The 25,640-nt window shown below is 33.2% G+C and overlaps 1 pseudogene; it reads right to left on the reverse strand.

Annotated features, from left to right (window-relative positions):
* Positions 1–8,810: 8,810 nt before the first annotated feature.
* Positions 8,811–23,840, reverse strand: LOC109459735 (small ribosomal subunit protein eS1; annotated as a pseudogene).
* Positions 23,841–25,640: the final 1,800 nt, after the last annotated feature.

The raw sequence follows: 25,640 nt of genomic DNA on the forward strand, positions 1-25,640 counted from the left end.
CCTGGTAAGTACTGTCAGATCCCTAAGGGGAAGGCTGAGAAAAGATTTGCATTATAAATTTTTGTCAATGTGGCAGGGTACTTCCTCAAGAGGACCTGGCTTCCTCTTTGTTCAGAAATCTATGTGCTGTGAATTACCTTAAATCTGGGAATAATTTGAGGGACTGTGACTCTCCTTTGTGGTGATTTACTCATACTTCTGTTCTATACCTCTAGACTTTCTCCACTTATATAAATCAAGAAATGCTTCAGAAAGATGCTATTCTATTTCAATTTTAGGGTCACCATGATTAGTTAGCTAATGTCCAATTCTATAGGTCAAATCATTATGAGTACTGCTTATACCTACTTTCTGTTAAGGTGATCACAGTAACCTTATCTTTAACAAGTAAATACTGTTAAAGATAAATACTGTCATTGTCCTTACTACCCTGGGACTGAGCATCTGAATTATGTTCAAGGAGTCAGGTATTTCAATGGTAGAGTTTTGCATATAATTTCTGATCTACAGACACAAACTGATACAAAGTTTTGAGAATGTTGAGAATCCCCTCACAAATACATTTACCAAAGTCTTCCATAAAGCAATAAGTCTCTGGACTTTTTCCATAGTTGGGGGGTATTGGATGATAAGTCTACTCTCACATTCAAATGTCTCTAATCCTCTGGATAACATCTTTATGACATACCAAAGAATTTATAGCATCTCAATTTTATTTAATATAGGTTACCTTTGAGTCTATGTTTGACTCAGCATTTCAAGCAAAGTGGTAGAGCCATTCCCACTCACCCTAGCTAACATGTTGAACTTAGAATGCCATTTAGTGCATCCCTACTAATGACTGAGGCCAGATACAATATTGTACTTCTTTCATTCTAACACAAAACTATTAGGATCCATCCCAAAATATTTTTCCACATTTCTATTGATGAAATTTGACATAATTGACTAATGGTCTGGTGTGTATTGTGCCTTCTCGTGGGTCACACTTTTTACCTTCCCCTCTGGGACATGGTGGCACTAGAGTCTGGTTATAGGTCTGGAGGCAGTAAGAGACTGTACGAATGGGCCCTGAAGATGATCAGAAGTCTCCTACCAGAAAATTACATCAGGGAAGGCGATTAATGATTCTTTTTCAGACAAGGAGAGACTACATTACACAAAGAAGAAAAGTCAGACTGGCTTTACCAGCAAAGAAAATTGGAAGGAATTTGGGAGATCAGTATCTCTAGTTCAGGAGATTCTGCCCATGTGCCTCCATTCTGAATTCCAGGGTCCCATTACTTCCCAATAAACGTCCTACCTTCATAATAATAAACCCTAAGAAGTTATAAATTCCATTTGTTTGTTATTTCAGTCACTGGCAGGATTAGATTCTGCGTTTGGTTGTCAGAATAGCAGTCCTTGCAATATAGGATATAATGATCATTTCATATGATCTTGGAAGCTTTCTTACTCCCCATTCAAGCCTTTAATCTTGGAGTTTGAAGCTCTGAGTTTCTGATTTTTTTACCCCCAAGTTCTCCAGTGCACTTAGCAGCAACAAATAAATTGTGTTATATTAATTCTTTGAACTAAAATATTCTTTGATAGTGACTATTTTTTACCAGTCTTACTTTAGATAATAATTTAATTAAAAGTATCTCCCTATAATTAAAAGATAAATTTATGTGTAAATTGAGAAGTTACATAGCACAAGTACTATTTCATTCCTCTAACTTTACTCGTTGCATTTAGTCACTGTGCTTCATAATTAGCACTTTATTGAACACAATATTTACCTATTTTTATCATTGTGGACATCTTTAAAATTTCAGGTTGAATAAACAAATGCACAAGCTAATCTCCAATCAATCTGTGTCTGGCAGAGAAAATCTCATTGGTGAGGAGACTCTCCTACCAAAACAATAAATACATAAAATTTTGCTCTTGATTCTATTGTTCACATATTTTTTACATATAGAACTTTTACTACGATTTTGTGGTTTAAAAACAAAATAAACTGCTTACAAATTATTGTTTGCATATAAAGGAATTGACACTTGACAACTTAGGGCTACTTACTCTGCAGACTTTGATACAATTATAAATCCTGAATTATTTTTCTATGGTGATCATGGTGATTGGAGGGCTTCCCAAACAAGTAATACATTGAAAACACTCTCACAAATCTATCTGGGTAACAGTGATCCCACAACTCATAAATATCTAGATTGTAATGGGTCAGTGATAATTAGGTCTTTTTACTTCTACAGATGGAAAAACTCAATTTAATTCCTTCTTCATAGTATTGTTACTAATTAAAGGCTATGATGACTTCATCACAATTATTCTTCATTGGTTTGCACCCACATGTGAATTAATAAACGGGTTTGCAGTTTAATTGACATGAAAATAACCTATTCAGTGATCTGAAATCAGGCAAGTTATGTTTTAGAAAGCACCAATTGAAATTCTGAAAGCATTCTGAGTTTATTTTCTTTAATATTTCTATAATTTATCCAGTTGTTCTTTGTGTTACTTCATACCCCATTTGAGATTTACATTGGAAGTTAAGCCTTAGTCAGTTTCTGCAATTCAATTAATTAGTTATTAAATTCAGTCATTGCTGCTTCCCCCCAATGAATCACCAGATTGTTGAAGGCTGAACAAATGACTAAATGTGTAATAAGTCCTACATTTAAACACATTTCACGTACATAATTATGCTACTTTATCAGCTGTGTTCTTCCCAAACCATAGAAAATTCAGCTTATTCTCAGTCATTACATTTCTGAATTTAAATACCATATTATATTACTGCTATCGAGGGTCCAATTCTGACCTTTTCAGTTAATATAATTTTAATAAAAGAAGCTATGGGTAACAATCTTTAGTTACTTTTGTTACCATACACAAATTGTGAAAATACACATTATTTTAACATTGAAGTGTTGCCTTCTGTTGTTTCAGTAAGATAGCCTAGGTTGCAGTTATTACCAATGAGCCACTTTTTTTCTAGAATGAAAAATTAAGCGTTGTTCCTAAATTGTACCCATGTTAGGAGACTATAAGAACAACAAATTAAAATATTAGAAAGTGAATGATTTCTGTGACCTAACTGTCCTATCTGCAAGCTGTGAATATAGATTGTGTTTAACTATATAACTGGTAGGCATCCAACCTTTTGCGACCATGTCCAAAAATATGCAGTTCAATATGCAGGTACAGCTGGAAGCACAAATTCATCTGTCTGTCACTTGACTTATGTTTACCTTCAAGCTTCAAAATCAAATAATCCATGATGACACTGTTATTGATATTTCCTCTTTACAATATTTATTTTGTTGTGTTTGTGTTATTGAAGATACATATTTCTAAATACTTTAAAACTAGTCATTTTCACAAAAAGTCTAGTGAGAATTCCTTCAATGTGTGCAACTTCCAGCGCTTGTCAGTTGAAACTAGGACAAAATTGCATTGATTCTTGTTTATTTTAGCTCTTTATGTAAGCAGTCGGATGTTACGGAATATTTTACATACAAATGAGTCCACTCCTAATAGAAACCTGGAATTCTGTCAGTCAAGGGGTGGGGTGGAAGGGAAATCTTTCAAATTTGTTGGTTACTCTCCACTGAATTATGTAATAAGTGATTTCAGAATGTGAAAGTAAGTAATAACAGTCTGAATGGAAGCCGGTGGTAGGTAACAGAGTTATTTGCGACATTATCAGTGAATGGCAGTCAACATATTGGATGTCATGAATAAAATGTTGATGTAGACTTTCTGTTTTTCATTTTCCAAGTCATTCAAACAAGTTATATGCAAAGTTATCTCATTGCATTGTTTGAAAAGCAGTTTTTGAGGGGAAAAAAATAAAAGCAAGGTATTTAATTTTTTTCATGTAACATAAATAAAGGTAAAGGAACATTCCAAATGAATACATACATTTTCTTATATCACTAGACATATATATCACTAATAAATATTTGAAACATAAATAAGCGATAAACTATTAAATTTATTGGTGATATAAGAGAAAAAGAAATGGTGAAATTCACTTCAAAATAAGAATTTATGTGAATGCATACTTAAATAATAAGTGGATGTCATAAAATTAATTTCTATAATTGAATAAATATGTCAATTAAATATTTCAATTAAATAATTGAAAATAAAATTATGAAGACTTTCAAAGAAATGCTATTATTATAGAAATAAAAAAGCACTAAGAAATGCTATAGAAGAAGATAAACAAAATTGGTACATTCTTTTTATTTTAACCTAGAATTCTGTGGGAGTATAGCTATACTGAACGATAGTAGAGACGATCCTGAACAGAGACCTGAGCATAAGCTACATAGAGGGAAGAATGAAATCTGTTGAGTACGTTGTCATGTATAATGAAATAAGGAGTTCTCAACCCTAACATATAATGGGGAGGGACAATTGTTGATAAAAACAAGTTTAGTGTATGGCCACCCAATATAATTAGAAAAAAAATCTTTTTAAATCACATATTGTTCCTTGGTTTCCATCTTTTTTTCCTCCCTTATATGTTAACCTCTGACTGACAAAACTGTTGATTTTAATATGAACAGGAAGATGGTACATAGGAAGTGAGGTTACTATCTGAGAAATGGGAGGAGGAGGAGGTGGAATCTCATTACCCCTCTCCTGCCATGAAGGCTGTCTATGGGTCTAGACTGAGTTCTTGGCTGTGTTACTCTACTGTACCAAGGATCACCATTTAATTGTTTACTGTTAAAACTACTGAGAAATGGCAGTTAAAAATTAAAGTAAAATTCTTGAATAAGGTTCTAGATGTTATCAAACAGGGGCATGAATATAAACATTTAAAACATACTGCATTTCACTATTTATATTGAAGTATAAGATGTTGCCACCATTAATAGAAAATCAAAAACATGCTGATAAAATGTAATAATATTCATGTTTTGCCTCATAAAATTGATCCACATAATCTTTTTTGTTTAATTTCCTCAAAACACATAGTAGTAAAGTCTTTACTTAGCAAAATGAGGGATATAGAATTGAATAAAACAATATCCTTGTTGTTAATATAACAGTGTATACTGCTGGTGGTAAATATGCTCAAAAGTTACAGTAATTTTGTGATAATTTATAAGAAAACTAGATAAAGTGTGATGAACAAGAGGAAGTAATGAGCTCTAGGGAAGGCTGGAGCCGTAGTATGTGGGAAAGTACATGTACAGGAGACTTTTAAGCAGAGTTTTGCAGCGTACATGTTTATTAACAGTGTAGTAAGGAAAGCGGGGAGCAAATAATCTGAATTTGGAACCCTCTAATATATGGATGCCAAAGGCCCTTTCAGAATTTTATCTAATGTGGTAGTTTTCATCAGTAATGAATACTTATTCATAGTTACTGTGTGTTTTCACCCACGCTGAATCCTGATGGAATAAGAACCTCATAATGTAAAAGAAGTCAAATTTTAAACCAGTGAGTATGTAGATTTATGATACTGTTTGAATTGTTTGGCAATAAAATCTGATTCAATTACGTTTAATATAGTAAAAAATGGTTGTGTTCTTTTAGGTATATATATATAGTCATACGAGGTCTGACAATTAAGTTCGCAAACTTGATGCAATGATGTTGCTAATCTTTTTTTATATCAAAGAGATTATTCATTATGAATTTGTACCAACTGGACAAACAGTTAACCAAGTTGACTATTTGGAAGTGCTGAAAAGGCTGCGTGAAAAAGTTAGATGACCTGAACTTTTCACCAAAGATTCATGGCTCCTGCATCACGACAATGCACCAGCTCACACAGCATTGGGGGAGGGGGGGTGCGGGGGGGGGTTAGCCAGTAAACAAGTAACTGTATTGGAACACTCTCCCTACTCACCTGATATGGCCCCCAATGACTTCTTTCTTTACCCAAAGATAAAAAAAAATATATTGAAAGACATTTTGATGACATTCAGGACATCAAGTGTAATACCAGGACAGCTCTACTGTCCATTCCAGATAAAGAATTCCAAAATTGCTTTGAAGGGTGGACTAGGCACTGGCTGCAGTGCATAGCTTCCAGAGGGGAGTACTTTGAATGTGACTATAGTGAGATTCAGAAATGAGGTGAGTAGAACTTTTTCTGAGATGAGTTCATGAACTTAACTGTCCAATCTTGTACGTTTACTAATATGATATAGAAATAGAGATATTCATAATTGATTAAAACCAGAATTATATTCAAGTAATTGTAGTCAAATAATTCCCTCCAAAATCTCTGGTATTTAGTGTATCTTCACTTAATGATAGATGCAGAGCTAGAAAAGATGAAAGAAGTTCCTGACGTCATGGGACATATAATAAAAAAATATAGAAATTAAGCCTATTATAATAAATAGTAAGCTGTAAAATACAGTTTATAAAATATAATTTATAAAATATAAAAAAAATATTTTATAACTTCTACTAAACATAACCACAAGTTATTTGGAGAATATATAATATAGAGGCCTAAATGATCATGTGAAGGAGGGAATGGATGCTCAGGGAAGTCTTCATCAAGGCTGCAATCCTTGCTGTTGTACTTGATGAAGAAGAGTACTAAGGAAAAATGGTGGGATAGCAGAGTCCCATAATGGCATGGTATTTATGTGAAGGCCTTCAGATAGAAGGTTGAGGCTATTTGAGGATCTAATTAAGTCTGTTCTTTAGGAAGATTATAGGTGTTAACCTAAAAATTCAAGCCAGAGTGAGAGGCAACAAGCATTTATTTGACATCAAAAAGAATTTCAATCTAGTGTCACAGAAAAGAAGGAAAATAAAGGAATTTCTATCAGTGCTAAAAAGCTAGGTTACTCTTTGGCTATACATGTCTGGTTACCAATAAGATGTGCAAGGAAGTTCCTTTTGAATGGCTTCTCTAGCTCTACTTAAAATGACTCCACTTATGAGAAATTTTCACAAAAGGGAATCCAATAATTAAATCAGAAATTGAATTTATCCAACGAGACTCAAGAGTGCAAGCTCATCCTAAATTACACAATATTAATCTATTTACCAAGATTACCTAAAATTTCCTAGAGCTCAAATATTGTTATCAGACAAAGAACTTCAAACAATGACTGACTATTTAAGTTTTAGCTTCTCAATGTTTAAGAACCAATTTTCACATAAATAACTGCATTTCATTTTGAATGATTGATTTATTAATTATTAACTTATACAATAAAAATATCATATAAAGTTAGTCCCTAACATCAAATTTCACAGAGATTTTTGCCCTAAGAGTAAACATTAAAACTGACCTTTTTCCTTCATTAAGTTTTAAAATGTCAGTTTAAAATGTGGGGATTCTTTATTTTATAATTTGAATTTAATTTTAATTATAAAGTGGTATTTTTATGGCTCTTCCTCCTTAATTTCATTTTTATTGATTTTTAGGACATAGAATTGGTGTCTTGTAATATAGCCTTAAAATCCATCAGTTGAAATAACACATTTAATATCTTAAAAATGTATATTTTTTAGATGAATTGAATTCTCAGTATTTTATACTGCAGAGATCAGTTTATGTGTTTTAATGTTGAAAGTACTCTTTTCTGAAATTATGATCCAGCAGATTAAACTTTAGCATTCCCAAACTATGTTGATTTATTCTCAACCATTAATGTCATAAGGTTAGCTTACCTCACAAAGAATATAAGCTTAGCTAGGCACTTTCAAAACTAGAAAACTGAATAATGATTGGTATTTTTAACCTGAAGAAAAATATACTGGCTACCTCAAGTAATGGAAAGATAGAGCATTAATAAAGTCAGAAGGTCAGTTAGCTTTTGGAGTACAGCTGATATTATTCAGTCTTTGATTTATTTAAAATAAAAAAGTTCTCTGGACAGACTAAAAATGAAAAGCTCATTAAGGACAATTTTATTAATCTACCTTTTATTTGTTACTTTATATTAAATTTCTCACTTGTAAATTAAATAACAAATTGGTCTACATTTTGCTTTTCTTAATCCCATGACATCTAATAATATTTAAAGAAAAGAAATTATGCCATAATATAAATTACTTTTTAACATGATTATGTTTTAGATATTTTAAAGTAAGTAGCTTTTACTTTGAGACCTGAAAATTTTAAAGTGAAATACAGGGTAAATTGTAGGAAGGTGTACAGGATCACTCACTATTTTTGGTAAAATATATTCATGGATAGGATTCTACAAAAATCTTATGTCCTATTAAAATAATTTCATCAATCAGTAGCACTTATTTATTTGGTATTGTTGAGTGTAAAATAAGACCTTTATATTTCAATGGATTTGTTTACCTTAAGAATCACCTATTTACATTAAAAATATATAAATGTTACTATAAAAAAGATAATGAAGTCTAAAATGGACAGTAAACAATAGACACAAAAATAGAATAATAAACAAGAAAATAGATTGTTTATTTTATTAACTTTATTGGGGTGATACTGGTTATAAGATTATATAGCTTTCAAGTGTACAATTCTAGAATGCATCGTCTATATATTGCATTATTTGCTCACCACCCAAAATCAAGTCTCCTTCTCTCAACATATATTTGACCCCCTTTACCTTCTTCAACCTCTTTGATATACCCTCTTTGATATATTAGTTTTGATCCACTAAAATATTCATCCCTATTAAATTTACAAATGATCCAAATGATGTAGTTTTTATTTAAATACATTTGTTTACATTTTAAAGTTTAATGTAACACAGTTATTTATAAATTTTAAAAAGTCATTGCTTGTTTTTTCAAACATCACCAGGTTTTACTTGTCACCATGAAAAGTCTGAATTTTAAACAGATTCTTGAACTGGAACTCATATCCATCAGCTGGTTCAAGTTTAGCACTTGTCTCATCCCCAGTCGCTTTTCCAAAACTGCTACCTTCACCATGAAGCCCCATGAGTTTTCCCAATTCAAACTTGAGCTTCTTCAGCATTTTGACTTTTTCTAACAAAGCCATCTTGGAGCGGATACATAGATTGCCTAGCTTTCTCTAGGTCTTTTCCAATGCTATCTGGAATAAATTTATTGACCACTTCTTTCAAGCCATTGGTCTGCACCCCTTGGGTCATGATTTCCATCATCTTCTGGATTTGGCGGACCTGTTGATGCTGAGCATAAGAGGTTTCCAAATCTGATTGTTGTGTTTTTTAGTAAAACCACCACAGAATAGATGAAACAAATAACCACCGGTAATCTTGACATCAGCATGAGCTTCAGTCATGGTCTGACATGTTTTGACCATGGAGCACAGTTTGTCGCAGGTATGATCCGTGCCATGGAAATTAGTCTGGCAGTTTTTGTACTGCACATCCTTAGTAACTAGCTTGAATTTCCTAATGCAATGTCTTCATTCTGCAGATGTGCTAGGATCACTTCAAAAACACGACCCTTGAGACCATCAGATGTGATTTCAGTTCCTTGAGTTCTCGTGACTAGTGGTTTCCCAGTATTTCTTATATTGAACACAGCTGGTGCTTTGCCATCATACTGATCTTTCTTAGAAAATGGGGCAACCACTTTCTTCTTGGCTTCCTTTTGGCCGCCTTCCATAAGGCATTTCTTCCTTCTTTTTAGCCAAAGGCTAAAAAAAATACTTTAAAATTTAAATTAAAAAATTATGTTTTTCTAAGACATTACTGTACTTTACTCAATTAAATAATTAAAGTCTATTTTATTGTAGAGGAAATTTAAAGATGTATAAACAGTGATACTGGTTTTCTGCAGCAGAGGAGGGTAGTAAACTCCTTATGTACACAATCCTTCCTATTTTCTTTTGCAGTTATTCTTCCCTAGATCTGAACAAAATATATAATATTGATCAATGTTGGAAGTACACTTCATTTAGGGCTATATATCTCCCCATATCATTTCAAGACTCATATTTATAATGTATATGTGTGTATATGGGGGTGTTTGTGAGTATAAGCATATGTGTGTACCTTGATGTAAACATATGCATGTATGTAGTATATCTTGATGTAATCATACATTTGAAAACACACACCTACATACATGTATGTAAATAGACTAGGCTGCCGTAATTTTCAATATATACTACTTAGAGTTAATCTTTCTTAGAAGTCTACCTATTTATGTGGCTGGAGGAGAGTCTTTTTGCATAGATGCTAAGGAAAATGGATATTAAGTTAATGAAATAATCTTGAAAAACATCCCTGAAAAATATATTGTAAACCATTTGACAGATACTATTTTGCACTACATTTCACTTTATTATTGCATATTAATATATTAATCATCTACACAAAAGAAAATGAGTGGTGATGTAGTTTGGGCTACCTGAACGTATCCTATTTTTCATGGATTTTACAGTGCAAATCAAGTGAATTAAAGAGAAAAATGAATAGGTTTTTTTTCCTCACTTTTTGTAAAAATGAAAATGCTTTCCAAAATTCCTGTGGCAGATTCTGAGTGTTTCTGTTTTGTTTTGTTTTTCCTAAGCCCTCTGCAATGGAAGAGATTTGAAATTATTTTGTAGTATCAGATCCCAGCTGCCTGAAACCACTTGACTTTATAGAAGAAGAGAGCCTAGATGAATCAGAGGATATTGAAAGGAATGTTTTGTTAATAAAAATGCCAATAATTTTAACGTGAAATGATCTAAAGCTATCAACCCATGGTAATATAGTACATATAAAATTAAAACAAATACCCACTTGACATTGGTTATTGATATGTAGATACTATTAATTCATGGTATTTTAAGTATAAAGCATGATATATCTCAATTTTGTATTGCTTCTATTTAAGAGGATAGTAATTATACTTTTGTTATGCCTAAAATTGACTAAAAGTATGCTACTGTTAAAATAAGCTCAGTTTATTAAGGAAGTATAATATAATTAAATATAGGATGATATGTTAAAAGCACCAGACCTAGTAAATAGAATGATTATTGCTGTTATTTCTACTTACAGAATACCTTTTTTTTTCTTTTTTTTAACTAATGTCCTGATCCAGCAAGAAATAACTGGAGAACATCAAAACTATTTGAGGCGTTGATGTCATGAGATACAGCACAGGTTCAACAGATTAGTAAAAGGTGAAATCTGTGTGAAAGTTCATAGGTTTTAAAAGCTGAATTAATGCAGTATCCAAAATCCAATTGTTCTTTCAGTCCATTTATTTATGTATACCATTAAGATAGATAATGTGAGTAAGTGACAAAAGAAATATTTGAGAAAATTTATATATATATATATATATATATATATATATATATATGCTTGAAATTCAGGATAATTAGGACAGTATACACATAATTTTCACAAAACTAGCAAAAATTTATTTTGAACATCTCTGCATATTTTGATATATTATATCCCTCATAAACAAAATATCGTTTATTGTTCTATTCCTCAGACAGTGTTGTGTTATACATGATCAAAAAGTATCTCATTAAAGAATGACAGTGCTTTGCAATAGTTGTTCCCAAAGCTTCCTTGGGCATTATACCAAAAAAAAAAAAAAAAGAAAAATGACAGTTGGTGTCAACACTAAACAGCTTAGGGCAAACTATTTTCTCAAAACCTATGTAATTTAATTGAAATGCAATATTTCATGAATATTAGAAAAGTAGGCTTTATTAAAAATGGCAGGGAAAAGTGAATGCATGACTGTTTAGAGTAACAAGCAATACAAATTTATTCATTCAATACATCACTGAATTATTTAAAACTCAGCCTAAGCACAAGGTCATGGAATAATTTGGGCAAATAGGTATTTTGCATGATGCATTTCCATAATTCCCCTGCATCTATAAAATTAATCCCAACTCTGGTTGGTGCGCGGACCTTTTTCTTGTAGTCAGAGAGCCAGATAAAGACGTTGATTCATAATTAAAGCCAAACTAAACTATTGATACTTGACATAGAAAAACTATGTATATATGTATGAAGAGAATGTTCACTAGTAAATTTAAGAACTGGAAAGAAAAAGAAAATTGAAATCCTTATAACTCTAAATTTTTATTTTACTCCAAAATAAAAGTGATATATAGGATAAATGTTAAATTCTCAGATATTCACAAATTTCCACACAAAAGCTTTACATAAAACCAGTTACTTAAGTCTCTGAAGTAGTAATTACAGTTCTTCATTACTGCTGCAGTATTTTCGACTTGTAGCATTTCCTTTTGATTCTTTCTTAGCATAGCCTTCTCTCTGCTTGTATTACCCATCTGTTCTTGCACAAAGTTCGGTTTTTCCATTAGAGCCCATGAACATTATTAATCATAGTTGTTTAAAATTCCTGGTCTGATAATTCCAACATCTCTGCTATATCTGCATTAGATTCTGTTCTTAGCTCTGCCTCTTCAAAAATGGGTCTTTGTTTTTATTGTGCCTTGTAAATTTTTGCTGCAAGCTAGATTTGATGTACTGGGTAAAAGGAACTGAGGTGCATAGGCCTTTATTGTGATGTTTTATTTTTATCTGGCGAGAAGTTAAGCTGTGTGTGCTCTTTGCTGAAGCTGTATGTGTCAGAGGCTAAAAAGTCCTCTTGTGTCCTTGTTTTTGTTTCCGTGTTGTATTTGGGTGTCTGTCTAGATTTCTTCTTAAATGGGGTCTGAAATGTGCAGTTTTTCAGTTGTGTTCTACTATACGGGAGCGCCCTTGATGGGGTGGTAAGGTATGGAGGAGGGAACGTGTATTATAATCCTATGATTGGGTGTCAGTCTTTCAGTGAGCCTCTGTCCCTGGGCTGTGACCTTCAGAAGTATTTCTCAGCCCCACCTGCCCAGGTGAGACAGTGAGACTAGCTAGGGCTGGAGCAGGGTATTGCTCTTGCCCAGGTTGGTTAGGCTCTGATAAACCGGTTACTCTTGAAGGTAGGTCTTGTTAAAAAGAACAAGATGTTCCAGGCTTACCTCAAAATGGCCACGTTCCTACTGCCTGTGCTGGGAATAAGAGGGGATTTTTCTCCATTCTTCACTCTAAGAATGTGGTAGGCCTCCTGGAGGTAAAACTCACACAGGTAGGAGGATGCCCATGATTGGATGTTTCTTGGAATTTTTACCTCTCAAACTTGTCACACAGGATCTCCAAGAATTCATCAATTCTGGATTAGATATTCTTTCTCCATACTGGTTTCCATGGAGATCACTGTTCTTGAAATTCTGCTCTGGTAAAGTGTCATTCCCTGTATCTGCCTGTCTCTCCAATTTGGGAAGCAGTGGCTTGCACTGTTACCTCGATTCCCTAATAGGTCTAAGAAGAGGTGATTTTCAGTTTTTCTGCTTTTATCTTGTGTGAATGGGAGTGATGGCATTTCAGTTCCTTACGTGCTGGATTGAAAACCAGCAGACATGTTTTTGACGTTTTCTTTCCTCCTGTTAGGTGAGACAGCAATACTAAAAGGGATGGGAGTTGGCTAACTGCCCTTGCAACAGTTCAGGAAAGGTTTTGCTATCGTAGTTTCCATAGAAATGTTGGCATTTGTTATGGAGGGGGTTCCAGGAGTGTTTCAAAATGGTTACTTTTGCCCTCCATTCTGATGGAGGGCTGTGGAAGTCTCCATCTATTTCTCCTTGCTGTCCTGTCATTCTTTGCCTCAATAGTTTTATACTCTGTTGTTAATTCATACGTGTTAAGAACCGTTGTACCTCCTTGGAGAACTGACCCCTTTCTCATTACATACCACTTTCTTCATCCTTGATAACTTTCCTTACTGTGATGTCTGCTCTGTTTGAACTTAATATAGCTGTGTCTGCTTTCTTACAATTAGTGTTAGCATGGTATATTTTTCTGTATCTATTTATTTTCAATCTATATCTGTCTTGATGCTTAACGTGGGTTTCTGTCAGACAACATATAATTGAGTCTTCTTTTTTATTCCACTTTTACAATTTCTGTCTTTCAACTGGTGCATTTACACCACTGATACTTGTAAGTGATTATTGACATAGTTGGATTAATATTTACCATGTTTGTTACTATTTTCTATTTGTTTCCCTTATTCTTTGTTCCTGTTTTTGTCTTCCATTCTTTTTCTGCCTTTTGTGATTTTAAGTGAGCATTTGATATGATTCTCTTTTATCTCCTTTCTTAACATTATAGTTATACTTTTTAAAAAAATGTTTAGTGGTTTCCCTAGAGTTTGCAATACACATTTACAACTAAACCAAGTTCATTTTCAAATAACACTATAGCATTTCACAGGTAGTGTGAGTACCTTATAATACCAAAATAACTTCAATTCCTTCATCTCATTCATTGTGTCATCACTCTCATTTATTTTATTTCTATATAAACTTATACCAGTATATAGTGTAATATAAGCAGAAGCATATATGATCAATTACATTGTTGTTATTGTTATTTTGAACAAATTGTTATCTGTTAGGTAAATTAAGAGTAAGAAAACTAAACGTTTTATTTTACCTTTTTCTTATTTCCTTCCTGCCTCCCTTCACCCCCTCCTTCCTTCCTTTCTTCTTTTTCAAGATATGTCCCTGATATGTACTGCTAAAAATTTGGATTTATCTATCAGTTGGTTAGAAGATTTTGCAAGGAAGCAAAATGAGAAGTGTTGGGTTCAAAAGTTTACAATTTTAGATAGGATGACCTCATTAAGTAACAGTGGAGAAAAGACTTAGGGTTAGCTGAGAGGAAATGTTGTTCTTTACTATTCAGTTAGAAGATACCACATGAACCAAATCCTTAAAACAAGCAAGTTTTAGAAATGTAGAAATAAAAATTACTCTTTCTAATAATATAGGGCTGTCTAGGTATGTCTACATTTTTTTTTGAAGAAACATACTTAGCTGCCCAGAATATTCAAAAGAGTAATATAAATTAATTTAAGAAGAAATATACATATTTCTCAGTAAATACATTGAAAACAATTTTTGAAGTTGAGTATTGGCTAAAATCTGAGATAAGATGGTGAGGGTGTTCAGAGCATGTAATCCCAAAGTATGCTGCTTTGGCATATTAATTATTTGAGTTAAAGACACTTGAGAAATAGCAAGTGTAAGAAGGTCACTCTGACCCTTCTTTTCTTCCTGAAGCAGGAGATAAAACTCATGTGACAGGCGAGCTCCTTGTACTAGGAAGAAGAAAGACATCCTTATTATCAGACATGGGGAATTGGGGCTGAGAAATCTGTAAAACCAAACTTCAGTAAACTAATTTTTATCTTTTTAGTTACTTCTCCACAATATACCCCTAGGCCAAACCCCTTTACCCTGCAATTTCTTTACAAATATATTGTTCTTTGTTGAAGATGCTATGCAAGCTGCAATTCTAAGCCACCAGTTTGGGTTGCTTTAGGTTTATGTTTCTCCTGAGTGATATGTGCTGCATGCATTAATATACAATTAGCTTTCCTCTTGTTAATATATTTTGCTGTTGTTGTTATAAGAGTCTCTGCCAATAACTCAGAAGAATAGAGTGAAAATAATTTTTCCTCCCTACAATAGGAACCCACATGAGTAGGCAGAACGTCAAACCCACATCAGCTTTGGGGTAGTTTATAGAACTGGTCTGGGATTTGGTTTTCAGGCTTCTGGTTATAAAAAAAGCCCCAAACTAAGGGGAAGATCAAGTAGGAGACAAACCCCTTATAACTGAGATCCCACACATTTATCCGCTCTGGAAGCAAACAAGTCCCAACTCTCAACCTTAAGTAACTGCAAGGAGAATGGTACTGCAGTCATGGCATTTAATTATCCATGTGAGGTTACCATCATACATTGCCCTCATGTGGATCTGCTACACAAATTCATATTATCTCTGTTATGCAAAACAAACAAACAAACAAACAAAAAACAAGACAAGACAAAAAAAAAACCAACCTATAAATTTAATTAAAATGATCTTAAACTAATGGTTGCGTGTAACCAAATTCTAGAATTCACAAATGCGTAAGTTAAAGCCCGAGAAAATACTTGCATTACATATTTACCATGGTTGGTACTATATTAGTTACAGATTCCTAAGTTTGGGTAACCAAGAGAGAAAATGATGGTACAGCATTAGACTTTTATATAATTTTTATAAAGAGGTTGAACTTATTGAAGCCATAAAAATAAGATGATTAATGTTCAAAGTATGTAATCGTTAATATTAAAGCTATTCCGATTACACAATGAACAAGTAATAACTTTATAAACAATAATAATAATGATGATTAATTTAGGAAATATAAAAACAAAACAACACTAAAATTCCAGTGAAAGTCATCAAATAGTCTTGTTACTATTTGGAGGAAGAAGATACTTATAAACTAGATTTTGTTAAATTTCCTCTCAGGTGAAAAATTTTAGTTATGCTCTGTTTTCTTTAACTCTAGAATTACAACTTTCCATAAATAGATGTTTCTAAATGTATTTTATTTGATAAAGAAAAATTCACTAATATACAACAGTAACTGGTATCACAAAGGGAAGTATAATTGCAGGTTTCAAAATAGATTGCTGATTCGTATTTTAAATATAGTTGTTAATTATGATTTATTTTAAGATCATGAAGATCATGACAAAAGTAATGTTTGTCAATACTCAAAATTTATATATGACTTATTTTCAACAAACTTTAAAGTTTATACTCTCAATTTATAAGTGAATAAACTAAAATTTGCTCATTAAATCATTATCCTGAAAAACATCAGCAAAGCCAGTCAACTTTTATCTTCTAGTCATAGTTTCAAACTTTGAATGTATGATATTTTAAACGATTATTTTTAAATAATGGGAGTAATGTCACAAAATTTATTATTTGATTACTATTAGTCTTGCATCAATAATTTTGAGAAAAATAAAATTATTTGTGTTTTTTTTTTGTATTCTTAAAAAGTGCATTAAAACTAGATTTAAAAACAGTTTTAAAAATGTCAATATAATGAATTATGTAAATAAAAATCATCCCACAGTCTAAAAATATAGGAGAATTCAGGCAGAGACCCACTAAAGAGAGTAGTTAGATGCAATATGAAAAACTGGCTACAGAAAAAAACAAAGCAATAGTGTAGATTCTACAATTCATGATTTTCACAAAACCTCTCATATAAGAAAGCTAGGTGATTATGTTTTATAGATTATGAATTTAAAATACTCTAATAGTGGGGAGAGCTGGTATGGGGAAAAAACAGCATTTGTTGAATATTCACAAGACATGCTTATCACTGTAAATGCGTTATATTACCTAAACTAAATATCAATTTTATATAATAGCTCTGACATTCATTATTCTAATCATGGCTCGAGTTCTGATTCAATATATTTATATCATTTGGTTATCTAGAGAAGTTCGACAATCAAAGTTTAGGCATTTTGTTCATAAAGAGAATTGGACACACCAGAAACCAAATTCGTGCATCTATTTTTAAAAGAATTATACTCTAGAAAGGGAAAATTATTGATTAACCATCTTCTAATGAAATCCGACTGTACTGTCTTTTGACTATTTTCTCATCAAACCTCAATAGGATAAAAGGACATATGTGAGGGATTACCAAAAATGAGTATGGAGGTGAGTAGTGGCCAAAATAGAAAAAAATATAACAACTTTCAGGACAAGACTGAGCATTTATTCAATACTTCAGGGAATCTTTTTACGTCTATATTTGAGTTATCCATATATAGCTATCTACTAATTAATGTAAATGTCAAGAACTCCAATAATAAAGACTGTTGTCTACATTGGGAAATTATATCTAAGAAATAGTTTTACTTTGTGCTTTAAATAACCAAAGTGATAAGTAAATACACTAAATATAATTTAAACAATATCTAATTTCTCACTGGCTCAAGTCTATCATAGCATATAGAGTCTAATGCCATAAATATAAATTATGTTTTAAAAGAAAAGATAATAAAGGAAATAAATATGCATACCTAACAGACTTTTCAAAAAATAGTTTATAAATGCAAGTGTGTACAACTGGGACTGATCTCAGTGTAAGAATCGGGGCATTTAGAGTTGTTTCATATTTAGGGAGTGAGAAAACATTACATATGTATTATGAGTTTATAGAAAATCATTAAAATCATCTGCCTGAAACAAATCTTAATAGACTTTATTAATTGGCTTTGGTTGGTTTGTTGTAATTGCATGAGCTGGTAAATCTCCTTTAGAAATCGTTGATTTGCCTAACTTTTCAGCTTTTTATTATTCACGTATAATTTGAGGGGAAGTTTCTTTGATAATGTATCTGTTTACATTGGCTCTGATTACCGATTATTTTCATTACCATTATTATTTAGTTCCTATGTTTCCTTATTTCTTTTTGTTACCATTACATAGATCTCTTTATTTCTACATTTTTTTGTTGTTGTTGTTAATTTTTTAAATAGACTATATCTTGTCTGTAGATATGAAAAATATAATAGATTTTTTTTTCTTTTGTAACAGTAATTATTCCAGGGCTTTAAGCCAGAACATAACCAAAATGGAGATTGTAAAATAATTAAAATACTTAAAGGTAGATTAGTCCTGAAGCATATACTCCGGGTACCTGCAGACAGCATGAAATGACTTCCTTCCACAGCAGTAGCCCTGAGAGCAGGAGGTCACAGCCAGGCCTCCCCTGTCCAGTACTGCTGGGCTTTGGATTTCACATCCCATTACTTCTATAGCAAATGCTTTGTTCCCTCCTGTTCTCTCTTCTTATGTTACCTAATTCTAGCTTATACCGAATAACTGTTAGAGAACTTCAAAAGGGTTACATATTTACCTTAGGGGCAGAAAGGCAAACAATAATCTCTGAGAATGTAGATTAACTTTTATAAGAAGAAATTAATTAATACAGCAGAAGGAGAAAGGGGTACATTGTTCAAGGGGATCTAAAGAAAAATTGGAAAAGAACCTGAGAAATGCAGAAGTCAGTATTATTTATGAGTCAATAGAAGCCTGTAAAAATTTTTCTCCCTACTTGAAAATGATGTCAACAGACCATAAGGATGCCCCTGAATATCACAAATGTGGGGATCCCTCTTCCCGTTCAAAGGTGCTAGAAATGTGTTTAAGGTGCTATAGTTGGGACGTTAAATGGAACTTGCTCAGGAATCTTACCAGATTTTATAGAACTATCAGTACTAATATCTAACTATAGACGGAAAAAATACATGGAACTATGAGAACGATAAACAGTGAGTGTGTCTGGAATCATGAGAACAATAAACACTGTGTGCGTGCGCATGCGTGTGTATGTGTGTGCGCGCGCGTGCGCAGGTATTAATAGCAAAGTACATCTAAGCTCTAAAAACCTGTTAAGAAAGGATATACAGGGTACAGCCATTTTTGACATTGGGCCAATCAATACCAACTTTCACTATATCTTTCGTTAAACAATTCAAGGCTACTCATTGGAGTCACACACTATCAAAATTGGAACTTGAAAAATTAAAGAAAATATATTATTTTACATATATAAGTTTTAAAATGACTTTATTGATATTTTAAATTATTTAGTGAATTTAAGGAAAGTACATATATACAAAGTATAATTCATATCCTCTTGCAATTATATTTTTCTATTTATCATTAGTCATATTTATTTTAAAACAATGGAGAAGAAATTGAATTTCCAGAGGATTTTCTTCAAATATTTAATCATGATGAAAATAACAAGGAATTATAAAAATATTAAGTATTGTAAAGAATAGATAGATACGAGATATATAGATAATTTTCTGCTTGTAAGGGGGAACATACTCCCTAAAATTCTTATAAAATCAGTCCTTATTAATCACATATTAAAGTCTAATCAACCTTCATTTACATGGATCCAGCCCTATTTATAATCCTCCTTCAAATCCTTGGCTTAGCCCAGAATGAGATGCCATGGAGCTCAGAGTAAAACCACATCTCAAAACCTGGATAAGTTGAACAGAAGTTTAACAGCTGCTTAATGCAAAATGTTAAATTTTGAATTTGAGTTAGAATTTTGAATATCTTCAATGTAGAGGGTCTTGAGGAACACATCAGTCTTTCCAGTGAAATTGTAGAAGGACTTTGCTCATAAGTAAAGACTTCATTACGAATCTTTGGATTCAACCAAAGAGTAAGAGCAAAACTGAAACAGATCCCCTTTGAAACTCTAGATTAAAGACTCTACATTAGGAAATTATATCTAAGAAATAGTTGTATTCTGGGCTTTAAATAATGGAGATGATAAGTAAATACACTAAATATAATTTCAATGATAATATCTAACTTCTCACTGTCTCAGGTCTATCATAGCATATAGAGTCTAGTGCCATAAATAAGCAGCCAAAAGCCTGGCTATCTACTTGAATAGAAATTAATTTTCTTTTGTGAAAGGTACAAGAACCAGGTCTCAATAGTATATCACCCAAAATATCCAGTTAGCCATAAAAATGATTAGATGTATGACAGAGTAAGAAAATATGATACATGGACAGTAGAAAATGAATAAACACATGTCCCAGGCAGAGGTTTTAAAACAGTTGTAAATATGTCCAAATACTCAAAGAAGAAAACAATCTTAGGTGGAAATTAGAAGTTTTTAAAAAACAAAATGGAAACTTTCAGAAATTAAAATTAAAATGTATTGGATGTGACTAACAGGATATTGAAGATGGCAAAAGAAACTTCATTGACATTGTAGATAGACCAATAGGAAGTACCCAGAATGAAGTACAGAGAGAAAAACAGATAAATAAATAAATAAATAAATAAATAAATAAATAAATACTAAATAAATGTCAGAATACAGTAGGTCTAATATGTGTGTAATTGGATTCCCAGGAGAGAGAGAAAAATAGAGGGAAAACAATAAACATACATTTTTGAAGAAATAATGGCAAGATGTCCAAAATATGAAGGAAAATATGAATATACGGATTTATGTAGCTCAGGAATTGTAGAACAGGCTAAATGAAAATAAAATCTCGCCAAATATATTATAATGAAATTGCTTCAAAGGAGATAAAAACATTTTGAAAGCGGCCAGAGAAAAAGCAACACATTATATACAGAAGAATAATGATGTAAATAACAGTGAAATTCTCAAGAATCAGAAAGCTATCATTATCCCATACCAGAAACTGGTCCCTGATCTATGTTTGCATGGATTCAATACTTTAAGGTAACTGATATTTAAACTGCTATTGTTTAAAACACATATTTAAGCTTGAGCTGTGTAGTTTTTAGCTGCTATTTGTTTGTTTACAGGTCAGTGTCATAGAGATGAGGTGTTATTAATGCTACAGGAGATACTAAAGAGTTCTTGTTCTGAACTGCACAATCTCTTGTGGGACAAGGGGAAATCAGAGAAAAAACAGAAAGTCATCTGCAGTCAGACCTGGTCAGGAAGATACAGAATCTTTCATCTTTCTTTTGTTCCTTTACTCCTAGTCTAATATTTCAGTTAGAAGTACTATTGTGAATCTATTCAGCAGAAAATAAATAGACTGATAAAAATTTAATTTTTCAGAATTATTGTTCCCTAAATTGCATAAGGAATATTAGTATCTGAGCTAAGACATATCATAAAACATCTGGGACACTAAGGTTGTAATAAACTTGAATGTATAATTATTGATAGTAAACGGCTGACGTAGTTGTAGCCTTTTAGCTAGTAAGGATCTGTTAGACAAAGTACCTTCTGCTTTTCCTAATGTTAAACTGTTTAAATGCCAGTGGCTCTCCATCCCCATGTGACACCAAAATGCTCCTACAAATTTCCAAATGCCTCATTGAATAGCATTTTTCTCACTATGATAGTCTCTTTTGGATACATTCCTACAATGATAATTCAGAAAATAAGAAGACTTTCTTTTTGTTGTTTGAGTTTTGTCAATAGAGGGATATTGAAATGAAACTCGACATTGAGAAACATTATCATACCCTGAAATTCATATTTTGCAATGCATTCCTTCTTTTTTCCTGTCTTCCTTTATTCAGCCTTTCATTTTTCCCCCTTTCTTCTAATAAATATTTATAATACATTTGCTATACGTAAAACATTATTCCAAGAATAGAATAGTGAATGAGAAAAACACACCACCTGCTGTCATAAAGCTTTCTTAGATGGGGAGGCTAGAAATGAATAGAAGTAACCAACAAAGATGTGTGTATATGAGTGTGACTTTGTGTGTGCATATGTGCGTGCGCGCACGTGTGTGTGGAATTGAAGTTAAAATAGCAAATCAGGGCACTTGGGGAGGAGAGTAGATCTGAGGGTGAAATGGGGACTAAAAGAAAGGAAGAATAAAAAGGCAGAATTGGGTGAGAGCTGCTAAGGCCGGTGACTATTTTCTATGGGAAAGTTATGAATGACATCTCTGAGGAAATGCCATTTGACCAACACTGATGTGAGGCACTGCGATCTGAGGGAAGTTTGTCTGGTGAGGAAGATCTCAAGAGCCAAATTCCTGCATAAGGTGCAGATGCAGCATTGCAGTTCATACCTTATTTTAAATTCAATGAGAAGCTGTAGGAGGGTTTTGTACTTTAAATAGATCACCCCAGGTAAGGAATCATATACAACTCCCCGAAATGAGAGATTGTGCAAGTGAGGCTGTATTTTGAGGGTAGAACTGACAGTATTTGATAATAGAGTTGAGTAGTTGAAAGAGGAAAATCAAAGAGTCTCATGTTTGGGAATGAGTACCTGGATGAATAACTGCAATTTACTGTGATACAAAAGCAGGGAGGAGAAGGCTGGGGCCTCCAAGTGGCAGAATTGAAAAAAGGAATTTGGAGACATTGTGTCTGAATATCCCATTAGATATCCAAATCCAAACAAGAGAGCAGGAAGAGCCAGTACACATGAATTTCATGTTCAGGGGAGAGTCATGACTAGAGAAATAAAGGTATTTGTCATCAGTGTATCTGTGTCATGTGGAACATGAGTGAAGGTAAGGGTGGAAGTTAGTGAAGGGCTTTGTATGCAAAAAAATAAAATTATTTTAGGAAAGAAAGAATCATTAAAGGATCAGAGTGTTTGAAACCCGCCAAGTAAAGTAATTTTTTGTGATTTTTGTTTAACTAATATTTATCACTATATAAATGGTATACATTTCTGTCATTGAAATGTATCTATTTCCACAAAGTTACGTGGAAAGTAGCATGCAAAAAGGGAGGGAACATGCTTTTCTCTGGTGATAGGATTATAAGCAAAGATTTTCTTTCTTTTTTTTTTTTTAATTATTTGTTCTTTCAGTTAAAGACATGTATTTTTTTTTTTTTTAATTAGAAAATGTATTATTTGTAAAACAGTGCACTGTGAAGTTTGATCTGCTAGCGGTGTGCCAGGTAAATTGGCATCAACTGGGGGCACTGTGAGAAAGTAGAGATAAAGCATCCCTTAGAAGGTTATTACAGTATTGGGTCTTGCAATAATACGGGGAAACGTTCCCTGTAATGCAGAATTTTTTTTATTGTTTGTTTTTTTGTTGTTTTTTTTTGGCAATTTAAATAAATTATGTCTTGGAAAAAATCACCACAGTCATGGAGTTTTGATAGTGAATAAATACTACTTCTGCGCTTTGCTTTACTATTGGCAAACTAAGATCCTGATTAAATACATCTATCCACACCATTCCACATGTGCAAATGTGTGATTAAAAGTGACTGGGGGGAAAACATAACCGTGTTGCTTATTATCAGTTATTCAGGTTGACAGTGTTCAGAAGAGCCCATAAAGATACCAGGCAAAGATACTACTTTCAACTTTTTCAGTAAGTGTCCCCCTACTCCTGACCTTGGACTATTTCATACATGCTTCTTTATCATCAAACCTCCTATATATTTACACCAACTCACACTCAGGACTGACCCCAGTTCCTCCTTTACTGGCGAAACAGAAACAGTAAAAGAATCTACAGCTCCCATTGCCGCATTTTCCTGCTTACCAGTATCTAGAGATATTGTATTCTTGCGTGTTTTCATATGCGTTCTTGAACTATCCATGACTGCCTAAATTCAATAATTTCTGTTTCCCATACATAGTTTTCCCCCTTTATCCTTTGTACTTCAGTACTTCAGGCCCAGGAACACTCTGGGGCTTTTTTCCTATATAAACAATCCTTCTATGTCTGTGGGTAGTTCCCATCATCTTGAAAACATAAAGTTGTTATCCCATTCTTAAAAACATGAAAATAAATAAATAAATAAAAATCGTGTTTTCTGAACCGCCAGCTGCCACAGCTATTTCCATTTGCTAAAGAAATAATCATCTATGCTAACCATCTCCCAACTCTCACATTTTCTTCTCTTAATTTCAATCCAACCAAGATTTTCCTCCTAGAGTTCCACATAAATGACCCCCAATGATTTCTACACTGTCAAATCTCCCATCAGTTTTTCTTTCCCAATTGATTTATTTATTAGCATTTGACACAGTTTAACACAATCAACCTTGATACACTGCTTCCCTTGGATGTCAGATCACTGATGTCCCCTACTTTTCTTTTTTCTACCTCACTGGTAGCTCTTTCTCACCTTTTATAGGTTCCTCCTGTTCCTCCACGCTCTTAGCTTTGGTGCAGCCCAGAAATCTGCCATTGGTCCACTTATTCTGTGTACTGGCTTTGGATACCATTTATTTGCTGCCAACTGCCACATTCTTATTTCCTGCTTAGATCATTTTTCTGAATTCCAGACCCACATATGTAACTGCCCTTATGATAGCCCTGTATCTCATAGTCATCTCAGATTCAGCATGTCAAAACTAATATACCCCCTCCAAAATATCTATTTCCCCCACATTCTCTCCTATCTCAGTAATTAAGGGTTGGTGTTCTCCTGATTGTACTTCTAGTCATTTGAGCCAAGAATACTTAGATGATTGATCCCTTTTTCCCATTATGCTCCACATCCCATGCCTTAAAACGCATCTAGAGTATCACCAGTTCTCACCACTCCCACTGCTCTCATTAGGGTCTGACCCATCTCATCACTGGCCTCGAGTCTCCACACACTAGTAGGTCATCTTTGCTTTTACCTTTGATCACCATCCCTCCCTCTTATTTGTGTCTTCACAAATCAGCTGATTTTAAATGTAAGTTAGTCCTGTAATAGCTCCTCATTTTATCCAGAATAAAAGCACAAATCCTTTTAAGACACCCAAAGGCCAATAGCAACCAGTGCTTCATAACTTCCCTGAGCTCCTCCGCCACCCTCTTCTCTCTCAAGCAATCTCCTACCTCTTATCACCTCCTTGCTCTTCAGCAAATGCTTCAGACACTCCTAGCTGTAGATGTTCCTTCTGCTTGGAATGCTCCACGCTGGATGTGAAATGGCCGCCCTCCTTACCTGCTCCAGATTTTTACTGAAATCTTATTTTCTCAGGGATATATGCTCCTTAGGGATGCCCTGCTTAAGCTATTTAAAATTACAACCACAGCTTTTCCCAGAACTCACAGCTCTATTCTATTATGCAGTTCAAAAAGTTTTTCTCCAACATTTAAGATGTTCTAACATAGCATAGTACACTCAGGCATCATTATTTGAGGATTCTGTATTTGAGATTTCACATACTTACTAAAATTTATTCATAACCACAAAGTCAGTACCCAAGGCATCTGTCCTAGTCGTTCCTGGACATGCGCAGAAAGGAAGAAAATTTGAGCCACCGATGTGTACATTCCCAGCTGAAGTCAACAGTGGTAATGCTCTGTCTTTTGTTTCAGC

The sequence above is a fragment of the Rhinolophus sinicus genome, linkage group LG07 (genome assembly GCF_036562045.2).
Source record: "Rhinolophus sinicus isolate RSC01 linkage group LG07, ASM3656204v1, whole genome shotgun sequence".
In the NCBI taxonomy this organism is placed as follows: Eukaryota; Metazoa; Chordata; class Mammalia; order Chiroptera; family Rhinolophidae; genus Rhinolophus; species Rhinolophus sinicus.